Source organism: Caretta caretta, chromosome 2 (assembly GCF_965140235.1).
Source record: "Caretta caretta isolate rCarCar2 chromosome 2, rCarCar1.hap1, whole genome shotgun sequence".
Lineage (NCBI taxonomy): Eukaryota > Metazoa > Chordata > Testudines > Cheloniidae > Caretta > Caretta caretta.
In genome coordinates this window covers 128012157-128035711 of record NC_134207.1, presented here as the reverse complement: position 1 = coordinate 128035711, position 23555 = coordinate 128012157, and the positions used below count along the sequence as shown (strand labels likewise).

At 40.3% G+C, this 23555-nt stretch overlaps 1 long non-coding RNA gene across 1 annotated transcript in view; it reads left to right on the top strand.

Moving 5' to 3' along the window:
• LOC142071095 (uncharacterized) overlaps positions 1–23272 on the top strand; it is a 54562-nt gene extending 31290 nt beyond the window's left edge. The window contains exon 3 of the long non-coding RNA XR_012667063.1: positions 22962–23272. This is a non-coding gene — a long non-coding RNA (uncharacterized LOC142071095). The remainder of the gene's footprint in view (positions 1–22961) is intronic.
• Positions 23273–23555: the final 283 nt, after the last annotated feature.

The following is a 23555-nucleotide window of genomic DNA, read 5'->3' as shown; positions in this document are numbered from 1 at the left end:
TCTTTCTTGCAAGGTTTCTAGAATCTCCTGCTTCAGGACAGGGGGGACTGAATGCAAAAAGAGCCTTCTCAAGGTATTTCAGCATTTCCTTTATTAGCCTGGGTGGAATGAGGAAGTTCAGGTGCATGTGAAAATTAAAACTAAAAGAGCAGGTGGAAAGGTAGCTGACTTTTTTTCATATTTCTAATGTAGTTTTCATTTTGATTTTTAAGTGGCCATTTAGAGCCTATTTTAGCCATCCTGGTTGTTACACCCATAGCACAAGGCTCTTCGCTAAGGCCAGTCTCTGATGGATACAGCAGGATAGGGGAGCTGGATGTCTCTGTGCTCTGTTAGAATAGCCTCAAGCAGTGGCCCCATGCATTTCCAACCCTAACATGCACATCTGTATTGGAGATTGGCGGGAGGGAGATGTAGGAGCCAGCTGTGCTGACTATATGCTTTTTAGGGATTAGGTCATTCAAGGGAAGTCTCCAGTGGGGAATTTGGGGGTGGATTATGCTCCCTTTGTTTCACCTGACCAAATCTGAACCAAAACCAGAATTTCTCGCATAGAATTCATTCTTCAATTTCCTCTGTCCCACTCTTATTTGCTGTGGTCTTCTAGTGTCATGTGTTTTTTGGTTGGTTGGTTGGTTTTGTCTTGTCAAAGATTCTGCTTTGTATTTAGGGGCAAATCCAGGCCTATCCTCTGCCATGAAGGTTCTTCTGGAAATAAATCTGGTGCAGCTCCAATGCAGAAAAACAGCACTCCAGGAATGTGCACTACCTTGTATTGTTCAGACTCCAGTGTAGGGTCTTATGATAGTGCAGAATGGTGCAGATCAGAGTGAGGCCTGAGGTCCTCTGCTGCTCAGCTCTGTAGTCATCGCACTGTTCAGTGGGGATATTTTGTGGCCATTTAGGGCCATTAAAGAAGGTGTAGGAGTGATTCCATGCCATTTTGAAAGTAGCTCCATAGTTGGTCTGCTCTTTGAAGAATATCCCTTTCTCTATCTTCCAATTTGTAGAGACAACTAGTGCCTTTCCTGCTATTTAGATATGGGCACTGAATCCTCAGGTGTGACCCAGAGTGGGAAAGGGAAGTATAGGGAAAATATTTCCTTTTTTTCTAAAATAGTATGTAGGTGGACATATTGGATATCTGTCTACATCTCTCTTGGTAGTTACCGGAAACTATCATCACAAACCATTCATAAATAAAGCTGCCACCATATATTCCTAATTATGAAAAATTCTTTCCAGTAAGCTCCAGCCAAGGTCTTTCTGGATAAACCCTGCAGACTAATTATTTAAAGGTAACCTATATGTTTGTTGCCTACACAGTTGTTTTTGTAAACCACTTGTGAAAGCAGATGACATTATTCATACACATAAAAAGCCTTATTTGTGGGGAACCAGTTAACGTGCTTGTGAATTCTGTGCTTGTGTGCAGAAGTAAATATGTGTACTCAGGTAATTTGCATGTACTGAATTGTGCATTCACTATGGAGGTCAGGATGAGGCTCATTTGAAAATATCACGTATTATTATTAAATCTCTGTTCATATATTGTTGTTTTTGCATAATAATTGTATGGCAGGCAAGAAGGGAAGGAGAGTAATCAGAGAGCAACCTAATATTTGATCCCTGAAATTCAATATTTCTTAAATACTCACACTAACTTCCTTTAAGGAGCAGATTTCTGATTCTTTAATTACAAATTGAAAGGACATGTCTGGATAATGACTTGTTAGCAGACAATTAAAATGATAACTTCTACCACCTTGTGCTGTGACCGCCATCAGACCTCCGTGTTAAGCAGTGTGGGGCCTGGCCACTACTGGGAAGGGAGAGTTAAAATGAACACTTAAATGTTGTAGAAAGTGGTATTGACATTAAGTTTATAAAGTGAAAAATAATCCTTTGGGATGAAAGGTTCTGTATTAAATGTGAGATTGTTACCATTGTTATAGCCTCTGAGCTAAGAAAGACTAATTGAATAAAAGACTATTTAGATTCAGTAAAGATTCACCCCAACTCACTCTCTAAGCCAGTGCATAAACCTTGTTACCTCCCCTATTTCTTTTTCCTTTGTGAATTATCTTGCTAATCCAAGTCTTAGCTAGATTAATTTAATTGACTAAAAAAAATTTCCCATGGCCGTTTAAAGGGAGTATCTGGTCCTACTGTATATTGTGCTTGGCACTGCATGAGAGAGAAACATTCTAAAGAACCTATTTATTTTCTTACCTCTGTCACACTGTCTAGAGTGGCTCACTACCGTGAGTGCCCACCTCAGGGCACACTGTCAAAAACAGGGCAGACACCTCAAACTGGTGATATGTTCTATAATTAGATTTTACCAAGCCAGTGACAAATGTGAACTCCTGGATCACTGTAATAGTCTTACCATGGAGTCACAGACAGTGCCCTTAGACTCTCCACTTTTATCTTGCCACCCAGACAAAGTGGACTTAGTGATAAATGGTCACTTACATCAAATATCACACCACATTTAGACTGCTTCCAGTCCCAAGAGACTAATCACTTACACCAGATCATTTGATACCCTAGATCTTATACCAAAGATAATACCTCTAGCCAATCCTGTATTAAACTACCTAGAGGTTTATTAACTAGGACAAAGGAATGAGAGTTATTTACAGGTAAAAGCAAGCAAACATATAACATAAACAAATTATCATGTAAATCCTAATAGTGACAGAATTGTAGTGATCTGTTAATTCAAAATGTTTTTCAGGGTGGACCCAGGAGGCTAACCCACAGGATCTCTGCCTTTAGAGTCTCAGGCCCAGTCAGAGGTCAAACAGCTAACAAGATTGAAACATTTCTTGTGACTTTGTTTTATTTCATTCAGTCAGTTTCTAAGTCCACAGGATGAGGTTCCTTGGAAGTAGCATTTCCCAGGTGCAATAGGGCCATTAACCAATCCTTTTCATTGCAATGTTCCTAGATGGTCCATCTGATTTTGATAGTAATTCTGGATGGGCTTGGGGTACAATTCCCATGTCTGAGTTCACAAGTTCAGACCAAACATTTTCAAAGTTATAAAGCAAAAATTACATATTTTCTTATAGCATGGAATACCGATGTTACAACTGAGATTGATGCATACGGCAATTTACATGCATTTCACAGAGTCTAAACACTAAATACTGAAGGGTATGCTTGTGTTCATTTTAAACAAAATGTGATTTAGAAGGTACATATGCATAAAGAAGCATGCTGTGGCTCACCACCCTAGGAACATTCTAGAAAAGGCCAAGGGGAGGGAGGTGAGCTCAACATGTGGAGTGGAGAAGTATAAGCATGTGATGAACAAATCCATACATATATGGAAAGATTAAATATGATTGGCTAGAGGTTTGTGTTACATAACTTGTTATGTAACTGCCATGTGCTATAAAATAGTCCCTTTCTGGAGGAACTCTGGCTGATTTTTATACCAGGGGCTCTGCCTTTGTGCACATTGAATAAAGTCTTGTTGAATTGAATCAAATGAAGTATCAAAGACCCTTGATTCTGCCTGGCAATTGACTCATTTGGTTATTATTGGAAACCACAAAATCCCAACAATACATTCTTACAAGACTAATACCTATTTTGAGCAAAACTAACATACAATTAACTGGTCTGGTCTCCAGCTATAAGTTTGCCAATTTTCAGCTCATGTCTGCAGCCTGGGCAAAAGCTGGCATCTGGCCTGCCAACAGAAAGTTTTTTTTAAATGCCTGAAATCTTGCCACTTCAGCCAGCTATAGTGTTATAGTTAACACACCGTTAAGAATCAGAGGTGAATCCTGTAGTTAATTCTGGGGTTCCAGAGACCTCTGGTAGTCACTCAACCTGGTCACATTATCCAGTTGAACCCTCTGCTCCGAGAGTTTCTAGAACCCTGGTGCTAGTTTCTGGGCGCTATAAATTAGGCTTTGTTTTAAGTGTGGCTTCTCAACTGACTCTTAAAAGTAACTTGAATGGGAGATTCATTCATACATTGTTTAAAGAGGTTTTAACTCAACCTATATCATGATTTCACACAGCTCATAACAGTATGCAGGTTAATGATGTTTTATCAGTATTGTGCAAGCAGACTTTATTGTTGATAGATTGATGGCCTGGATACCAATGCTTATTTGCTTTCATAAGTTCTTTAGCAATTGTTTCAACATTTTTTATAAGCACCCAGAGTAAATATAGGGGCTGTTTAAGAGATCGAAGAAGTAAATAAATGTTCTTTCATTGCAATAAAAATAGTTATGTGAGACTTATGTTATTCTAAAGTGACCTTCTGCTGAACATGATTGGGCAAGTTCAAAAGTACGTTCACCTGCCATTCTGCAAGCTTGTGCATGCACCTAAGAGTCTCACAGTATTTTTTTTTTCTGTACGAATAAACAGTTGGTTATGAGAGTCATTCAGAATTCACTGGGTTGCTTGTGCTGTCCAATTGTTATATTTTTCCTTTCTTTTCTAATGATTGTTCTACAAATTATCCAACTGTTAAAATGACTGTGTGGAAACAGAAACATGGCTGCAGCACTTGGACATATGGTTACATCTGATGAATTACTTGTGCACTGGATCATACTGTATACATACAGAGATTTTTGAACATGTTGTCACAGCAAATGCTGTTATGCAGACAAAAGTACTGATTTACTCTGGGGAAGCATATTGCTGATTTAGGAGTGTAATGGCCTCTGACAAACCTATTCATAAGTGTTACATACAGTTGACACAGTAGCAGTAGTTCAGGAACATTTTCCCTAATTGCTTTTGGTGATGGTTGACAGGTTTTGTTTTCTCAAACAAAACCAAGAAAAAATAAGTCTATTATCTGAGTACATAGTAGACAAGAAGCCAATCATTTTGGCTTCTGCTGAAGATTTTAAACTGTATTTTTTATCAGCTGTGGCTGTACTGGTAGATAGGATATCTGAGTTTAGAATTACAGTAAATGAAGGTTGTTTATTGTTAAACTCTTGGAAGCTGACAATATAGTCTGTACAATTGGCTGAACTGCAAAAAAAATATTATCGGAGTAATTATGCCTTTTTATTCTGTTATTCTGTTTGTCAAATGATCTTCATTTCTACAAATGCATTTGCTATTCGTAACTATTTGCTGAATCGTCTGGATCAGCAATTTTCAGCCTGTGGGTATTTGTGAACTACTCTCTGATTATTTCTTATTCGTAATTTGTGGTGTGCAGTTGGTCATGCAAGATACATATCTTTGTTTGGATGACCCTTTGATTTGAGGATTGAATGACTGACACTTTTTAAGCAAAGAAATAACAAGTAACAAATAATAACACCCTTGTAGAAGTAAGAGACCATTGCCAGGATTTGCTTGTCCATGGTGACCTACTAGGGAACAGTTAAGACATGACTTCTCTGAGTCATGGACTTCCGGCCATCTTTGGTACATTACTGAAGTTCTGAACAGCTGAGCCTGTTACTATTATAATTGTCTTCAGTTCTGAACCTCAGAATTCTGTATATAGTAGACTTATTTTTGGAGTGAGGGTATTGCCTAATCTTTTACCTCTCCACCCTGCCATCCTTCAAAACACAGGGTCAGCATTGTCGACTGCTCCCTAGACTGCCTCTTTCAGTCCTTGAGTCGGCCAGAGTTCAGCAGAAGAGGTACTTCAGGGCATTAGATCTGGTACAGAGGCAAACACAGAAGTCCTTGTGCTTTGCTGGGTACCCAAGATCTTTGGGATTCGAGGACCTTTCTTCTTCCTTGGAGAGTGTGTGGGGGCAAACATTAGCTAACATTTTTCACCTGTGACAATTAGCTGCAATCCCAGATGAGAGCTTTGAAGGAAACAGATTTTAGTCACACATTTGGATAAACATCATTTAAGTGTTGCATGAATTGCTCAACCATGCAATTAATGAGAGATAATGGGCCTCAATTTGTTTCCAAACAGCTCTGTTTTTCTCTAAACATAAGTGGCATTTTGTCACCCTGCTACAAATGGCCTGACTGAAAGATTTGAACACATTACAAAAAGCAGACAAAGGGGCAATTAAAAGGAAGAGTTTGGGATGTTTGAAAGCTTTCCCTTGAAATAAATGATACTAGACACAAGCAGTCCTCACAGTGTCAATCTCTTACAAATGGCTGCGAGAGTTCTCAAAATATGAAATAGACTGTGAGAGGATGTGACACTGTCCACCAGAGGATGATGGCTTTTCAGTTTTTTTGTCATGAATTTCCATACAGTAAATAATTAGTCAGTCTGTCTGTCTGTCTCTCTCTCTCTCTCTCTCTCTCTCTCTTCCTGTTCTTTTATCTAATGCAAGCTTTGTTCTTGGATTCCCTCCCCTCCCCCCCGGCTCCCCAGGGAGAGGTAATATGAAAGAGAAACAAGCAGCCGCTTTCACCAAAAGACAAATAATTCAAATACATTAGCACTGAATGGCCTGCACTTATGTATGATTACTTGAATTATATCACTACAAGGTGGAGACAGAGGGTGGCACAGAGAGATGGTTCCCCAAACTACACACTGCAAAGTATTATTAAAGGAAATCTTTATAAATAACTTGATTCCTCACCTCATGACACTGCCCTGCAAAAAACTAATTAAATGTCATCATCTTCTGGGGATTGGTCTTGTGCTAAAGACACCAGGACTCAAGTGACATGGATTAAATTCCTGGCTCTACCACAAATTCTTTTGTGATCTTGGGTAAGTCTTTTGCCTTAGTTCCCCATCTAAGAGAGCGATACTTCCTTTGTCTGTCTTGTGTATTTAGACTGTGAGGTCTTTGGGACAGGGACTGTCTCTTACTACGTATGTATATTGCTTAACAGACGGGGTCTTCTAGGCACTAGCGTAGTATAATTAATAACAATATGCTAACTTCAAGATGTACTGTTGTTTATTACCAAGGAAGTGAGTCAATTGTTGCTTCATGAAGCTGAAAGAAATTTAGAGCATTATATTTTTTCTTTTTTATCTCTTCAAATTCTGCTCATGATTAACTTCATTTACAAAAGGTAATACAAGTATTACAAAAATGTTCAATTTCTTAAGAAAATTCAAGAAGCATTAAACATAAAATCACTAAGGTGGGGTTTTTTTTAACACCTCTTTTTATCTTTGACTCTTTGATGTCTTTGTGTCAATTCAATACTAAGCCAAGATCTGGAAAGTAACTTCACTTTGTTTAATGCAGTACTTTTCTCTAAGCAGCTTTTTCATTAGTAATTTGTGAGAGTGCACAATTCAGAGATATTTAATTTCTCCCTGACATTGTGAAAGATTCCTTGAAACTTAACAGAAGCCATCATGACTTTCATAATTAAGAAAGGGATCAAGGAAGGAATTTACAGCCCCCTACAGGATTTAAGGATAGGAAGTCTTTGGTGAGACTGATTACCTACCATATAGAACAATATTAAGACAACAGTTTCTTCCAAGTCTTCAGGGATGCGTAAAGAGAAGGGCAAGAAAAATCAGTCAGAGAAAATAATTGTGGCAGGTCACAGGAGTGAGGTAAGCAATACAATATTGTGTACCTAAAAGATTATTACTAAATACACTACTGATGGCAAACATCTCAGGCTAGATTAAATTATGTATTGATTTAGATTTTCACTAGTCTGCAAAACGAACAAACAAGCAAAAACTCATCTAACATTCTGGGTAAATTTGACAGTCTTTTAATAATACAATAATAAACAGACCCAGATAGAATCAAATAGTCCAGTGACAGCATAAATTAGACAAAAATGAATTAACCTTCTCAGCTAATCCCTATCAGAGTTACATACCTCCATTACCCTGCACTGCCCAGCTCCATACAGGTGTGGGAGAAAAGATGGTCTTGGCATTTAAACTTTTCAGTTTCACAGTCTGCAATTATAAGCAAAGCAAATGGGATATTAGAATGTATACTTACTAGAACAGAGGTTCTTAACCTTTCTAGACTACTGTACCCCTTTCAAGAGTATGATTAGTCTTATGTACTCCAAGTTATACCTCACTTTCTTAGGGTATGTCTACACTACGAAATTAAGTCGAATTTATAGAAGTCGGTTTTTTAGAAATCGGTTTTATATATTCGAGTGTGTGTGTCCCCACAGAAAATGCTCTAAGTGCATTAAGTGCATTAACTCGGCGGAGCGCTTCCACAGTACCGAGGCAAGCGTCGACTTCCGGAGCGTTGCACTGTGGGTAGCTATCCCACAGTTCCCGCAGTCTCCGCTGCCCATTGGAATTCTGGGTTGAGATCCCAATGCCTGATGGGGCTAAAACATTGTCGCGGGTGGTTCTGGGTACATATCATCAGCCCCCCGTTCCCTCCCTCCCCCCCCGTGAAAGCAAGGGCAGACAATCATTTCGCGCCTTTTTTCCTGAGTTACCTGTGCAGACGCCATACCACGGCAAGCATGGAGCCCGCTCAGCTCACTTTGGCAATTAGGAGCACATTAACCACCACACGCATTATTCAGCAGTATATGCAGCACCAGAACATGGCAACGCGATACCGGGCGAGGAGGCGACGTCAGCGCGGTCCCGTGAGTGATCAGGACATGGACACAGATTTCTCTGAAAGCATGGGCCCTGACAATGCATGCATCATGGTGCTAATGGGGCAGGTTCATGCTGTGGAACGCCGATTCTGGGCTCGGGAAACAAGCACAGACTGGTGGGACCGCATAGTGTTGCAGGTCTGGGACGATTCCCAGTGACTGCGAAACTTTCGCATGCGTAGGGGCACTTTCATGGAACTTTGTGACTTGCTTTCCCCTGCCCTGAAGCGCATGAATACCAAGATGAGAGCAGCCCTCACAGTTGAGAAGCGAGTGGTGATAGCCCTGTGGAAGCTTGCAACGCCAGACAGCTACCGGTCAATTGGGAATCAATTTGGAGTGGGCAAATCTACTGTGGGGGCTGCTGTGATGCAAGTAGCCCACGCAATCAAAGATCTGCTGATATCAAGGGTAGTGACCCTGGGAAATGTGCAGGTCATAGTGGATGGCTTTGCTGCAATGGGATTCCCTAACTGTGGTGGGGCTATAGACGGAACCCATATCCCTATATTGGCACCGGCGCACCAAGCCGCCGAGTACATAAACCGCAAGGGGTACTTTTCGATAGTGCTGCAAGCTCTGGTGGATCACAAGGGACGTTTCACCAACATCAACGTGGGATGGCCGGGAAAGGTGCATGATGCTCGCATCTTCAGGAACTCTGGTCTGTTTCAAAAGCTGCAGGAAGGGACTTTATTCCCAGACCAGAAAATAACTGTTGGGGATGTTGAAATGCCTATATGTATCCTTGGGGACCCAGCCTACCCCTTAATGCCATGGCTCATGAAGCCATACACAGGCAGCCTGGACAGTGGTCAGGAGCTGTTCAACTACAGGCTGAGCAAGTGCAGAATGGTGGTAGAATGTGCATTTGGACGTTTAAAGGCGCGCTGGCGCAGTTTACTGACTCGCTTAGACCTCAGCGAAACCAATATTCCCACTGTTATTACTGCTTGCTGTGTGCTCCACAATATCTGTGAGAGTAAGGGGGAGACGTTTATGGCGGGGTGGGAGGTTGAGGCAAATCGCCTAGCAGCTGGTTACGCGCAGCCAGACACCAGGGCGGTTAGAAGAGCACAGGAGGGCGCGGTACGCATCAGAGAAGCTTTGAAAACCAGTTTCATGACTGGCCAGGCTACGGTGTGAAAGTTCTGTTTGTTTCTCCTTGATGAACCCCCCCGCCCCTTGGTTCACTCTACTTCCCTGTAAGCTAACCACCCTCCCCTCCTCCCTTTAATCATTGCTTGCAGAGCCAATAAAGTCATTGCTGCTTCACAGTCATGCATTCATTATTCATTCATCACACAAATAGGGGGATGACTACCAAGGTATCCCAGGAGGGGTGGTGGAGGAGGGAAGGAAAATGCCACACAGCACTTTAAGCACAGCACTTTAAAAGTTTACAACTTTAAAATTTATTGAATGACAGCCTTCTTTTTTTTGGGCAATCCTCTGTGGTGGAGTGGCTGGCTGGCCGGAGGCCCCCCCACCGCGTTCTTGGGCGTCTGGGTGTGGAGGCTATGGAACTTGGGGAGGAGGGAGGTTGGTTACAGAGGGGCTTTAGTGGCAGTCTGTGCTCCAGCTGCCTTTGCTGCAGCTCAACCATACACTGGAGCATACTGGTTTGGTCCTGCAGCAGCCTCAGCATTGAATCCTGCCTCCTCTCATCACGCTGCCGCCACCTTTGAGCTTCAGCCCTGTCTTCAGCCCGCCACTTACTCTCTTCAGCCCTCCACCTCTCCTCCCGGTCATTTTGTGCTTTCCTGCACTCTGACATTATTTGCCTCCACGCATTCGTCTGTGCTCTGTCAGTGTGGGAGGACAGCATGAGCTCGGAGAACATTTCATCGCGAGTGCGTTTTTTTTTCTTTCTAAGCTTCACTAGCCTCTGGGAAGGAGAAGATCATTGAAACACATGCAGCTGGTGGAGAAAAAAAAAGGGACAGCGGTATTTAAAAAGACACATTTTATAAAACAGTCGCTACACTCTTTCAGGGTAAACCTTGCTGTTAACATTACATACATAGCACATGTGCTTTCGTTACAAGGTCGCATTTTGCCTCCTCCCACCGCGTGAACGGATTTTGGTTGAATGCCAGCAAACATACACTGCAATGCTTTGTTCTACAGTGATTCCCGAGTACGTGTTACTGGCCTGGAGTGGTAAAGTGTCCTACCATGAAGGACGAAATAAGGCTGCCCTCCCCAGAAACCTTTTGCAAAGGCAGAACCGCAAATGCCAGGGCAAAGTAATCCTTTCACATGCTTGCTTTTAAACCATGTATAGCATTTTAAAAGGTACACTCACCAGAGGTCCCTTCTCCGCCTGCTGAGTCCAGGAGGCAGCCTTGGGTGGGTTCGGGGGGTACTGGCTCCAGGTCTAGGGTGAGAAACAGTGCCTGGCTGTCGGGAAAACCGGTTTCTCCGCTTGCTTGCTGTGAGCTAGCTACAACCTCATCATCATCATCTTCTTCGTCCCCAAAACCTACTTCCGTATTGCCTCCATCTCCATTGAAGGAGTCAAACAACACGGCTGGGGTAGTGGTGGCTGAACCCCCTAAAATGGCATGCAGCTCATCATAGAAGCGGCATGTTTGGGGCTCTGACCCAGAGCGGCTGTTCGCCTCTCTGGTTTTCTGGTAGGCTTGCCTCAGCTCCTTCAGTTTCACGCGGCACTGCTTCGGGTCTCTGTTATGGCCTCTGTCCTTCATGCCCTGGGAGATTTTCACAAAGGTTTTGGCATTTCGAAAACTGGAACGGAGTTCTGATAGCACGGATTCCTCTCCCCAAACAGCGATCAGATCCCGTACCTCCCGTTCGGTCCATGCTGGAGCTCTTTTGCGATTCTGGGACTCCATCATGGTCACCTGTGCTGATGAGCTCTGCATGGTCACCTGCAGCTTGCCACGCTGGCCAAACAGGAAATGAGATTCAAAAGTTCGCGGTTCTTTTCCTGTCTACCTGGCCAGTGCATCTGAGTTGAGAGTGCTGTCCGGAGCGGTCATAATGGAGCACTCTGGGATAGCTCCCGGAGGCCAATACCATCGAATTGTGTCCACAGTACCCCAAATTCGAGCCGGCAACGTCGATTTAAGCGCTAATCCACTTGTCAGGGGTGGAGTAAGGAAATCGATTTTAAGAGCCCTTTAAGTCGAAATAAAGGGCTTCATTGTGTGGACGGGTGCAGGTTTAAATCGATTTAACGCTGCTAAATTCGACCTAAAGTCCTAGTGTAGACCAGGGCTTACAAAACCAGACATAAAAATACAAGCATCACAGCACACTATTACTGAAAAATTGCTCACTTTCTTATTTTTACCAGATCATTATAAAATCAATTGATTGGAATATAAATTCCATACTTATCATTTCAGTGTGATACTTGAGCCTGTTTTTCACTTATGAGCCTTGTCTGAAGCCAGAGCCCTGCCACCTTGGGCTGAAGCACGTAACTTAGCTTCACGGGGCCTCCTCTGGTGTGGTGCCACAGGCAGCTGCCCTGTTTGTCACCCCCTAATGCTGGCCCTGCACTTGCAACTCCCCTAAAGCCATCCCATGAAACACTCATCTAGATGAGTTAATGTACCTCCTGGAAGACCTGTAAGTACTCTCAGGGGTACACGTACCCTGGTTGAGAACCACTGTACTAGAGAACAAATCCAAAGAAATTATCATGGCACTGTCCATGTGAATCTGGCGATTGTACCATTTAGGATATCATTTCATAGAAGGAATGCAGTGAAGTAATAAAAGATCCAGAATAGTGCTAAGATAACAAAGAAAATCATCCAATCTTCCTTGGAAAATCCTAGCCATGATAAATATCTGAATATGAGAGATCTGCAGAGAAGATGGATGCTACAACACTCAAGAAGAGGAGTGCATGAACCAGAGTTATGATAATCATGCCATAAAGCTTTCCCAGAGAAATGTGATTTAAAAAATAGAGTAAGTAACATCTTCAATAGTTTGCCAAAGGTAGTGACAGGAGCTACACTTCATTTTTAGAACAAATAACAAAAGCATGATACAAATTAAATCCTCAAGAATGGTGGACAGAAATAGATATGTTGCTGATACGTCTTCCATTATTAAATATTACCAAGATGCTAGTTATAGAAACAAGTAATTTCTTTCCTTTCCTCTCAGATAAGGGCTGATGGCAAACATCTCAGGCTAGATAAAATTATTTATTGATTTATATTTTCACTAGTCTGCATTTTCAGTAGTCTTCCATTGAAGTCAATGGCAACATTTCCAAAGACTCTAATGGAAATTGGATTGGCCCCAAAGTGGGACAAATTCTACTCTAGTATCAGGACTAAGGCCCTCAGCTGTGCCTGCTCAGTTCTTCTGATGCCCTAATGAGCCAGGTAGGCTGCCCAATGGACTGTTCTGCCTGATTGGCTGAGTAAACCAGCAGGCCAGTTCTTACGTAGGAGCATCAGTAGTTCACTGGCTGCTCAAAAGACACATACATGGACTTTCTGCCTCCCTGTGCTCATCCCTCTAAACCCTGCTTCTGCTTTGTTCCTCCACCACTCCAATCTTGTTCCCATCCAGTTCGAGTCCTGGTCCTGCCTTCCCTGACTCCTGGTTATTTAGTTCCAACCCTTGACTATAACTCTTGCTCTGCCTCAACCCTTAGCTCTGGCATTCAGACTTTGACTTCAGTCCCGACCCTCAGCTCCAATTCCTGACTCTGACTATGTCTTTGGCATTTCAAACTCCATACACTAGGCCTGACTCCCACTCCAACCAATAGGCCTGACCACCTACAACCTGGTCCACTGACATCTAGTTACTCACGTGTAAACCTGGAGTGATTTTGGTACAACTGAGGTCAAATCTAGCCAAGTCTCCCCTCGATATGAGCCTGAAAACTTACCTACTTCTTGCATCAATATGAGACATGCATTGTCTTCCATTCCTTTGTTCACGCTAGTGATTAATAAATCATTAACGTACAGTACTTGTGCAAAGCTTGTTGGAATTGGAAAACAAAATAGTGTCAGATCTGATTAAAAAGAAATACATTGCACTCGAGAATAAATAGCTTCGACTTGTTAATACGTTCCGTTTAAAAAAAATATACCCCAGTCTAAGACTAAACACATTTACATTCAGTTTTCCCAAATTGTGCTATAGGTTATAGGTCTCTTAATGAGAAGTCTCTCTCCAATGTGGTGAGACAATGGACATAAGTGACCTAAAATTAGAGCACCAGTAGCTGATTTTACTTTATCAATGATTAAATTATTGAACAGCTGTAATGTCTATTTTTTATTATTATTATCTATTATTTATTATTTGTTGCACAAAAGAAGTCCCAGTATGCTCATGGCAACACAGATTTAATAATTTACCTTTAAATTATAAAGAAGCTGAAATGGAGAATTTTGTTTCTTCCCCCCTCCGTTTTTAAAAAAAATAACCTGTGAATTCTTAGGACAAGAATTTCAGATTTGAGTGCCTGACTTTAAGGTGCCCAGTGTGAGATGCTTTTAAATGGCCTCATCATTTTCTGACAATCAGGTCCCTTTAGATGTCTCAGGTTTAGCACCCATAAAACAAGGTGCCCCAAATCTCTAGTTATTCTTGAATTTAGTTCTTATAGAGCCAAATATAACCTTAGTGTAGGGATTAACTCCATTGAAATTCATGTATTTGCCTCTTCTTACACTAAGGTTGACTTTGTTTCAGTAGGAGACCCAGCCTGGTACTTGCATTTTCTTTAATTTTCTTTCATTCTAATCTTTTCCATTAAAAAAATGTGAGGGATCAGTATATTGTTGACCTAGAAATAAAATTAAAAGGGACAATGTGCCAGGAAGTATGTAACTGAGGGGTAGCACTTTTGCAAAAGGCCATCAGAAGAAAGGAATTACTGAGAATATATTGTGTCTCTTCTGCCTTTGCGTACTAAAGCTAATGGAGAGTGAAATTTGTTTCTTTAGGTAATTTTCAGTGAACAGATCACTATCATTGACTTAATCTCCATGATTTTGACTTTTCTTTTGTTATTTCTTTGACACAGAATAATGTTCACACACATTTTTCAAAATGGTTTCCCAGGTGGAATTTGTGTCATATCACAGTAGATGGGGAGAAAAAGGCAAATTGTGAGTGGGAGACAACATTTGAGAGTGCCCCTGATGTGACAATAAGCAGTGCCATTCCATGGGCTTATAGCCGGGGGGTGGGGGTGGGGAACAGAAATATGCTAGGGGGTATGGGAGGGGGCGGGATGGGAGCAGGAAAACAGTTCATACTGAAAGTGCACTGGTAACTGGGGAGGAAAGCAATGTTCTGAGTTAAAATAAAACACAACTTATAGCAATTTAAAATGTTTGAAAGAGTTAATATTGTAAACTAAATTCATACAATAAAAATGGCGTTCTCTGCTGATTAGTATATTGTCTATAAAAGCAAAGGCTATTATAGTGGATGATTTTGACTATAATTCTGCAAGGCTGAGCAACAGAAAATACCCACACAGACCTACATTCTGTGGCCTGCATTGTGCAGGAGGTCAGACTGGATGATCATAGTGGTCCCTTCTGACCTAAATATCTATGAATCTATTAATCTATTTGCCTTGCATTTTCTACAATGAAAGTATTTCTTTTTCTTAACGGAACATATAAGGTAGTGGAGTTGCCATTCATTAAAGGGTTTCAGAATTTTCACCAGTCCCTATGTTTTAATAGTTTATATAGTAAACTTGTTGAAGGCATCAGTATGTCATGGCACCTTAACATAACCAAGGAATAACATCCCTGGTCAACTCTAAACTTTGTTTTACTGGTATTTTTCCTACCTCATAACTGAAATACTTTTGGTATGTCCTTTGTTGGCATAATATAGCTGAATGGAGTTAGTTGAAATCTTGCACACAAAACTTTTTCAGCAAAAAATGCAGATTTGTTGATACCAAAACATTTTGAAAATTTGTGTCAATTTCATCTGTTTGTTTTGAAAAAAAGTTCTGAAAAATTATAAGTGGCCAGTTTTGACAAGAAACATTTTGGTTTGAAATAACTTTGTTTCAAATTTCTTTTAATTTTATTCTGAAAAATTCAATGTGTTTTTTTTTAAAAAGCATAATTAAAACAAAATATTTTTTATTTTGTCAAACAAAATATTTTGTTTGATCCAAACCAATATGTTTCTAAAATTTTCAATTTGCCATTTTTTTTTTATTTTTGACCAAAGCAGGTCAAATTGCCAATGAACTGAAAAATGTTGTTCACTCAGCTGTATTCCAGTATCTCTTTCACCTAGATACATAGACCCTAGAAAAAACTACTTAGAGCTCCTTTGTAATCCAGTAATGGAATGCCTTTACTACTTAGAGTGTATGCTTCTTGGTGCAGGTGTAGCTTTGTTCATTATATGTCTGAACTTTGCCTAGCACAGTGAGGTAATACTTGATGGAGTTTCTAGGCTCTACCATAATATAAATAAATAACAATAACTGTGTTGGCCTGCCAAGGTTTTGACTGAAGCATTTCCTGAATGTTTGGTAATTATTGATAAAAGTGCTGTTCAAAAAGGTTTTGCATTTAAAGTAAAACCATCATAAATTATCTTTTTATAATGTCTTTGTGAACAAGCACATGATAACAGCAAGGAGTCTGGTGGCACTTAAAGACTAACATATTTAGTTGGGCTTAAGCTTCCATGGGTAAAAAACTCTGAAGAAGTAGGTTTTTTACCCATGAAAGCTTATGCCCAAATAAATCAGTTAGTCTTTAAATCGGACTCCTCATTGTTTTTTGTGGATACAGTCTAACACGGCTACCCCTTTGATACTAAGCACATGATGTGATCTTTACCCAGAATACTTATGATTTCACTGGAAAAAAGTGGCTACTTGTTTTCAAAACAAGTATAAACATCTATAATAGAAATGCTCTAGGTCTGAATTTCTGTAAAATTTCACAAGAAATACTATACTTGTTTTGCATAACTCAGGATTCAGTTGTCTCGGTATCACAGTCTGTGTGCTGGGGAAAGTAGGAGTAGGAATTGTGAAAAGGACAAAAAAAAAGAGAGAGAATTTTTGCTTGTTTCTATGAGATTTCTTAAATCTGGCCTGATTTTTTTCTCAGTTTACAGTAGTTTTACTAGTTGTGTCACTCCATTGACTTCATTGAAGTTAGTCCTAATTTCTATATGTGCCCCTTGGAGGAGAATTAAACCCAGCAAGTTTATATTGAAGAAAGATTAATTGATTAAGATAAGAAAAACTGACCTTAACATATCTGTAATGTATTGCATATCACATTTCCTAGCAAGTGCTCCCTACCAGCTTTCCACGAGCTTTCCACTAGGATTGCTGTGAGGGAAATCCAAAACCTCTGTGCTCTGGATCTCCTGGGGTATGTTAAGTTTCTGGAACCTCAGCAGGTTGCAACATTTGTTCCTTCTTTGACCTTTCTGGCACATTTCCTGAGCACTGACTTTGTCTCAGCCGACCTAGGCCCCAGAACCAGTGGCGACCCCTGAAATACCCCAGCTACTTAAACACATCTCTCTCTTAAAGGAGTGAAACTTCTGGTTACAGTTTAACTCTCCTAGGGGCAAAAAATAGTTGCAAAGCAGTCAACACACACACTTTGCACAGTCTAACTTTGCACAGTCTTTATGTAAAGGGCAGATCATACAAATCAATTAACATTTGAGATTGCAATGTCCCTCACTTCCTAACTCATTCTTCCGTTGTGAGTCCTGGGCGAACCATCTGTGTCCCCTGCCTTTTACAGGCTGTTACGGGGTGCGTGGTCTCTCATGGACTGCAGAAAATGCTTCTCCCCCGGGCAGATCAGAATTAGCCCTTTTAACACCTTCAGCTCCCTGTGTCAGGTGACTTCTCCACTGCTAACCAGCTTCCCCGTGTAAGAACCATCTTGTCTAGAGTGTATAAACTCCCACGGTCTGGGTATGTTAAGAGTCAAAAATTGTTATTCTTTTGCCACCAACCTTTGGAATTTTCAACCCAACATAGAGGCAAACAGACCACAGAAAAGGCAGAAGTCTGCACATTCAAAATGGAGTTTGAAGCCTGAAACAGAAACATAGGGTTCATTATACCACACATAGTTCATGAACACATAATTTGTATAAACATATTCCCCATTGATGACAATACCTAGCTTTCAAACTGAGCCAAATTTTAAAATAAAAAAGTTTTAAAATTCAACAAAATAATATATTTTTATTTTCATTACTGTTTTCCAGAAACAAGACATTCAAAACTCTATGAGAAAATGTTATGATACTTCCAGTCCAATCAGAGATAGGAAGTTGTGACACTGAGTCAGCAAGGGTTAAACAACCAGCAGGCTAAGTAACCCAAAATCAACCTTTATGAATATATTGGAAAAGTATTGAAATGGTAATGAGAGCCATTCTTTGTAGATAGTTATCAAAGCATTGTTAAATAGATGAGACTTCTGTATTGTTAGATAATCAGACGGAAACATTAATTGTATTTGTCTGTGTTTACCTATATCTGTTAGAAGTTTAACAATGTGATCTAATTAGCTTGTAGATGCTAAACTTCTGTTCAGGTCTACGATATTTTATTACTATATTCTATTGATTCAGAGATAAAAAGGGGATATTAAGATTTAGATGTAACTTGTGGTATAATAATATCTTTCTCTTTATTTCTTTTTGAAGTTTGTAGTAAACTACCTATGAAATCATTTGAATGGCTAATTGTCTTATGCTATCAGTGTATGCCTAGTTATCAATGTATGCCTAGGAAACAGAGATTTACTTCAAAGCAACATGTATATTACCTGTTCTTCCTCGGTATGAGGTCCTTCTGTGACAAGACACTTCTCAGCCTCCTTAGGAACTATAAAAAAGTTCCGTGGCCTGATCCCTTTTATCTCAGATCTGCTTAAACTTTATCAGGGGAAGTTCAAGCTGCAAGACTGAGGTCTCCAGGTATGTCCTGGATTATCTGTGATATTTAACATGGAAGACTTTGAACAAACTCTTCACAAGGAATGCCTATACTATAACCCAAGCATAATCAATTATTTTTTGTCAAGGTATAGTGAAGGTCCAGACTCTGGAGGAAATATTTTTTTTTAAGTAATGATAAGTAAATAAAAAGATTTCAGGGTCCATTCAAACATATCTGGCGGTCTGAATTTTGCCCATGGTCCACCTATTGACTACCCCTTGTATAACCCATTAAACTGATTCTGGAAGGAATTGTAAAAAAAATCAGCAGCTCACAATCTCTTCTGTGAAACTGCCCCAAGAACTTTGTTCATATCTGAATATATAATGATCTTTTAACCACAGTAATTCTTTCTTTCCTTTCTAAAATAAATTTTAGATTAGTTAATAGGAATTAGCTGTACGCGTCAATTTGCGTCAGATCTGAAATATTCATTGACCTGGTGGGTAATATGTCCGATCTCTTGGGAATTAGTATAACTTTATATATGATGAATAAGATTTTAACTATTTCTCACTATATTAGACTTGGCTGTCTCGGTGGGAGCCCAAGGCTGGATTGCTTAAGGGGAGTGGTATTTTAGCTCCTGGGTAATTGGTAAGTTATTACAGAAACTGTTTTGTTGCTGGCTTGGTGAATCTAATTATTAGAAGAAAACCACCAGTTTGGGGAATCATCTGTCCTGTTCTTTGCAGTTTGCCCAATTGAGCATTCTTGGTATAGCCCCTCTAGCGACCACGGTCACAGAAATATTGGAAAACTCATAAGAAAGATTGTTCTCAAGAGATTTCTTCCCCAATTGTTAACTGTTTCATTTAATTCAAGTAAGTTTCAACTATGCATCCTAATTTTTGATTGCCTTTTGAAACTTTGCTTGAAGTTTAGACCATGCTAACTATTTCATAGAATTATAAAGTATTGAGCCCTAGACCTCCTAATTTCCGGATCATCACTTAACCCCAGTTGTAGGTAGCTGTACTGTTGAAAAGCAAAATGAGAAGATGGAAAAGTATCGTTAGGTGGTGTCTTCAGTCAAACACAAAGTATTGGACTCAATGCAGGAGTGATCCTGTGAAATTCTGTTGCTAGTGTTATAGATAATATCAGACTAGGTGATTTGCCCTTAATATCTCTGAATTTGAATGAATCTTGAATTTCATCTGCAAGTAAAGCAGATGTAATCCTTGGCCTTTCCTGCTATGGTCTCTATGGGTATCAGTCACCACGATAATTTAATATTTTAGAATTTACCCCTGGGAATTTTGAGCATCCTATCTTCCCTCAAAAGCTGCTTTAACTTTAGGATCTTTAGTGGCTGCTACCTTCACTTTACATTGGCAGCCATTCTACAAAATGGAGTTCCAATCCTGAAAAGTCCTTACTCACATGAGCAGTCCTACTGATGTATATGGATTACATGACATGAGTAAATGTTGTAGAAGAGACGACCTTTTCATGCAAAATTCCACAAAACAACAATTGTGTACAGATTTTTGACCTAATCACAAGAGTTTTAAAGCAATAACCTGATTTTATTTAATGTCAAATGTATAAAACTAGTCTTTTATAAAAAAAAAAATACCCAATGGCTTTTTAAAACTCACACCTAAGACTGAGCTTCAGAAAATATATGAATGAAATCCTGAGAACAGAGCAAAACCAAACAAAAAAGGGCTTACATGTGGTATTTATTTCTGATGTTAAAGCAAATGTGGACACAAAACTGGAAGATCACTGCAAACAAAATAATGTAAAGTGTGGATTGATTTTGCACATAATCAACATGGATGATATTTACCAATTTAGATTAAATTCAAACCATTCCACTGCAATGAAATGATCACTTCCAAAGCTATGTATTTGTTCCACTTTTTTCCCTTTCTTCTGTTCTATTACAAGCATTATTTACAGTTGTGCTCTTTTCACCGCCGAGGCATTTTCAAAAAGTGAATACCTTCAATATATTGTCTGTTACAAAAGCATTCTAAGTGATATGACACTTTTTGAAACACTGGGCCTCTGAGGTTCTTTTAATGGAATTGAAAGTGAAGGTATTATATTCACATATCAAGTTAACCTTATAACTAAGTGAAGTATAAATAATCATGACAACGTTCAACAGCCTTTAAGTTATATGTTTAAAATGTAAACACTTGATATGTGTTTAATTCATGGCCTTTTGGTTTCAGCAGCAAAAAGAGGCAGAGAGATTTTCTATCAGAGGCTTTATATCAATTACTTTGTCCATAGTTTTCACTAGAAAACATACATCAAAACAATTGTTTTAAAGGACGTTTATTGCTATAGTTAAATTTCACTGAGAGTGAAATTAATTCCTGTGCAGAGGACCAACACCTCTTAAATCCTTGGAACAGGGCATAAGTGGTGTATGGCCCCATTTGTTTGGACCCATGGGGTGAATTTAACTTACACATTTCTGTGAAGTTGTGACAACTACTTTATCAAGTATTTATCAAGCCATTATCAAGTTATAAAACTAGCCATGTTTCTTCTTCTTAGTCTATATTGTGAGGATATATGGTTAACAATTTAAAGAATCAGCAATAGCTGGATATGGGTATCTCTAAACTCACTTTAAAGGGACATATTTCCAGAAGTCTGTACTATTACATACAGAAAATGTGTGAACGAACATGATAATGGATAGCCTTTACATACAAACATGGTTAATTGCACACTAAATTGGGTACTTGTTTATGAGCCCGAGTACCTAATTTGTACATACATTTATCCTTTTGTCCACATAGTATCCTAAGCTGCAGAATATTCCTCTAGCATCGTCCCGTACAACTAAGTCCCATTGCACTAACACCACTACCTGATCCCATTGCATAATTAGGGCCATTCTTGGTACGTGAAGTTAAAGATCTGATTTTTTAAAACGTGGTCTGACTAAAACATTGTTTCTCCTTGGTCATGTACGTATATTTGTGCTCTCTCACTGAGCTAGTGTGAGCATAAATAATAGTGTAGCCGCAGTGGCATGGGTAGCAGCCATGCCGAGTCCAAATCTACCTGAAACATAACATGAGTATCACACCCTAGCTCATAGTGTAGATACAGCCTGAGGGTATGTCTAGACTGCAGTTTGAGCCCAGGTTTAGTGGGACTTGAGTCAGCTGACCCCATGTTAGAAATCCCCAGGGCTTGAGCATCTACACTGATTGTTAACCCTTCGTGAGGGATTTTCTAATCAGGGCTCAAAACTGGGGCTCTGGCATTCACACTGCAGTTCACACACATCCAAGTTAAACCAACTATATAACAGACTCCCTACTGTCCTCCTGAAATGTGACTGCTTTAGCCCTTTGACCAAGATGCATGGTCAAACTTTAAGGGAAAACTTTATTGCCCGTCCTGCGCATTCCAGGAAGTTTGAACAGCCCCCCAACACGGCCTGCTGAGCAACATGGAGAATACACTTTTTAAATAGTTTTATCTTGCTTCCTCTTGTGTCAGGAAATAGGCAGAGCTTCCTTGAGGTGCTGATGGACATTTTAGTGGTGGTTTCTGATGCACCAAAGGCATCTGGCACAGCTTATAACAGAGGAGGAGTAGCCATGCATGACAGACTTGCACTGGCCAGTGCTGCTCAGTACACTCAATACAGCTGCTGATGCCCCCTACATATACCGGTGCTTCAGGTTCAGGGCCACAAGCACAGACTGTGGGACCAAATTATCATGCAGATCTTGGATAACCAGCATTAGGTTGCACAAAAATAGTTATATTTCTGGAGCTTTATAAACAGTTTACCCAGACCCTCTAGCTTAAAGAGAGCCTGAGGCCATCCTTCCTAGTCCAGAAGCAGGCTGTTCTCACCACCTGGAAGCTGCCTACCACAGACTACTACAGGTTCATTGCCAACCAGTTTGGTGTTGGAAAGTCAACCGTGGGTAAAGTGGTGGTGGAGGAGTCTGAGGCAATCAGGCATGTGGTTTACCCCAAGGTGAGGACACACAAGGTATTCCTGAGGTAATTGCTGGCTTTGAGAGCATGGGGTTTCCAAATTGTGCTTGGGTCAAAGGACTCATGTGCCTATAATTTGTCTTCCTCAAGGAGCACATGAGTACATAACTTGCAAAGGGTTCTTACTCATTGTTATGCAGGCCCTAGTGGACCACAGAAGTTGATTTATGAATGTCAACATGGGCTGCGCTGGGAAAGTTTAGGATGCCAGTGTTTTTTGCCTATCAGGAGTCTACATTCATGGCCAGCCTGGGACACTATTCTCACCAAATGACATGGTCATAAATGGAGTTACTGTCCCAACCATTATTCTGGGGGACCCTGCATGCCCCCATCAGCCTTGGTTCCTGAAACTGTACCCTGATTTCAGAGACCCTGACAAAGAATGGTTTAATCACGGGTGTAGAATGGTTGTTGAATGTTCTTTTGGCAGATTCAAATCACACTGAAGATGTTTAACAGACTCATTTGGGTGCCAGTGTCATCAATGCCATCTGCGTTACTGTGGCTCGCTGTGATCTTCAAAAGCTTTGTGAAACCAGAGGTGAGCCATTTCCCCCTGAATGGACCTATGACAGCGAGGCGTTGCTGAATAGGCAGACTCAGCCAGAAAGTGCATGTGCCACAGCTGGAACTGGGTACACCTCGGCAACAGAAACCAGGGATGCTTTGTGCTCCCACATTATAGACTTGGATATCCCAATGGAAGAGGGGGAATAGTACATTTATGAATGTGCTTTTGGGGCAGAGGAGACTAACTGATGGGGGGGGGGGGGGTTGGGTCTGTGCTCGGGGAAGAGTGGGGGATTGATTGCCATACAATGTACTTATGTATGACATGATTTATGAAATGGGGGTGAGGGATAATTCACTGTATGGCTTCATATAAGGAAGTGATTGAAGTGTGGATTGTTGTACCCAACTGTATAGCGGAATAGTATTTGCTTATTAATTCCTAATTGGTCCTGATCATGTGTTTAGCGTTATTATTTCAAATACTGTTTGTATGATGAGATGCAGTGATAGC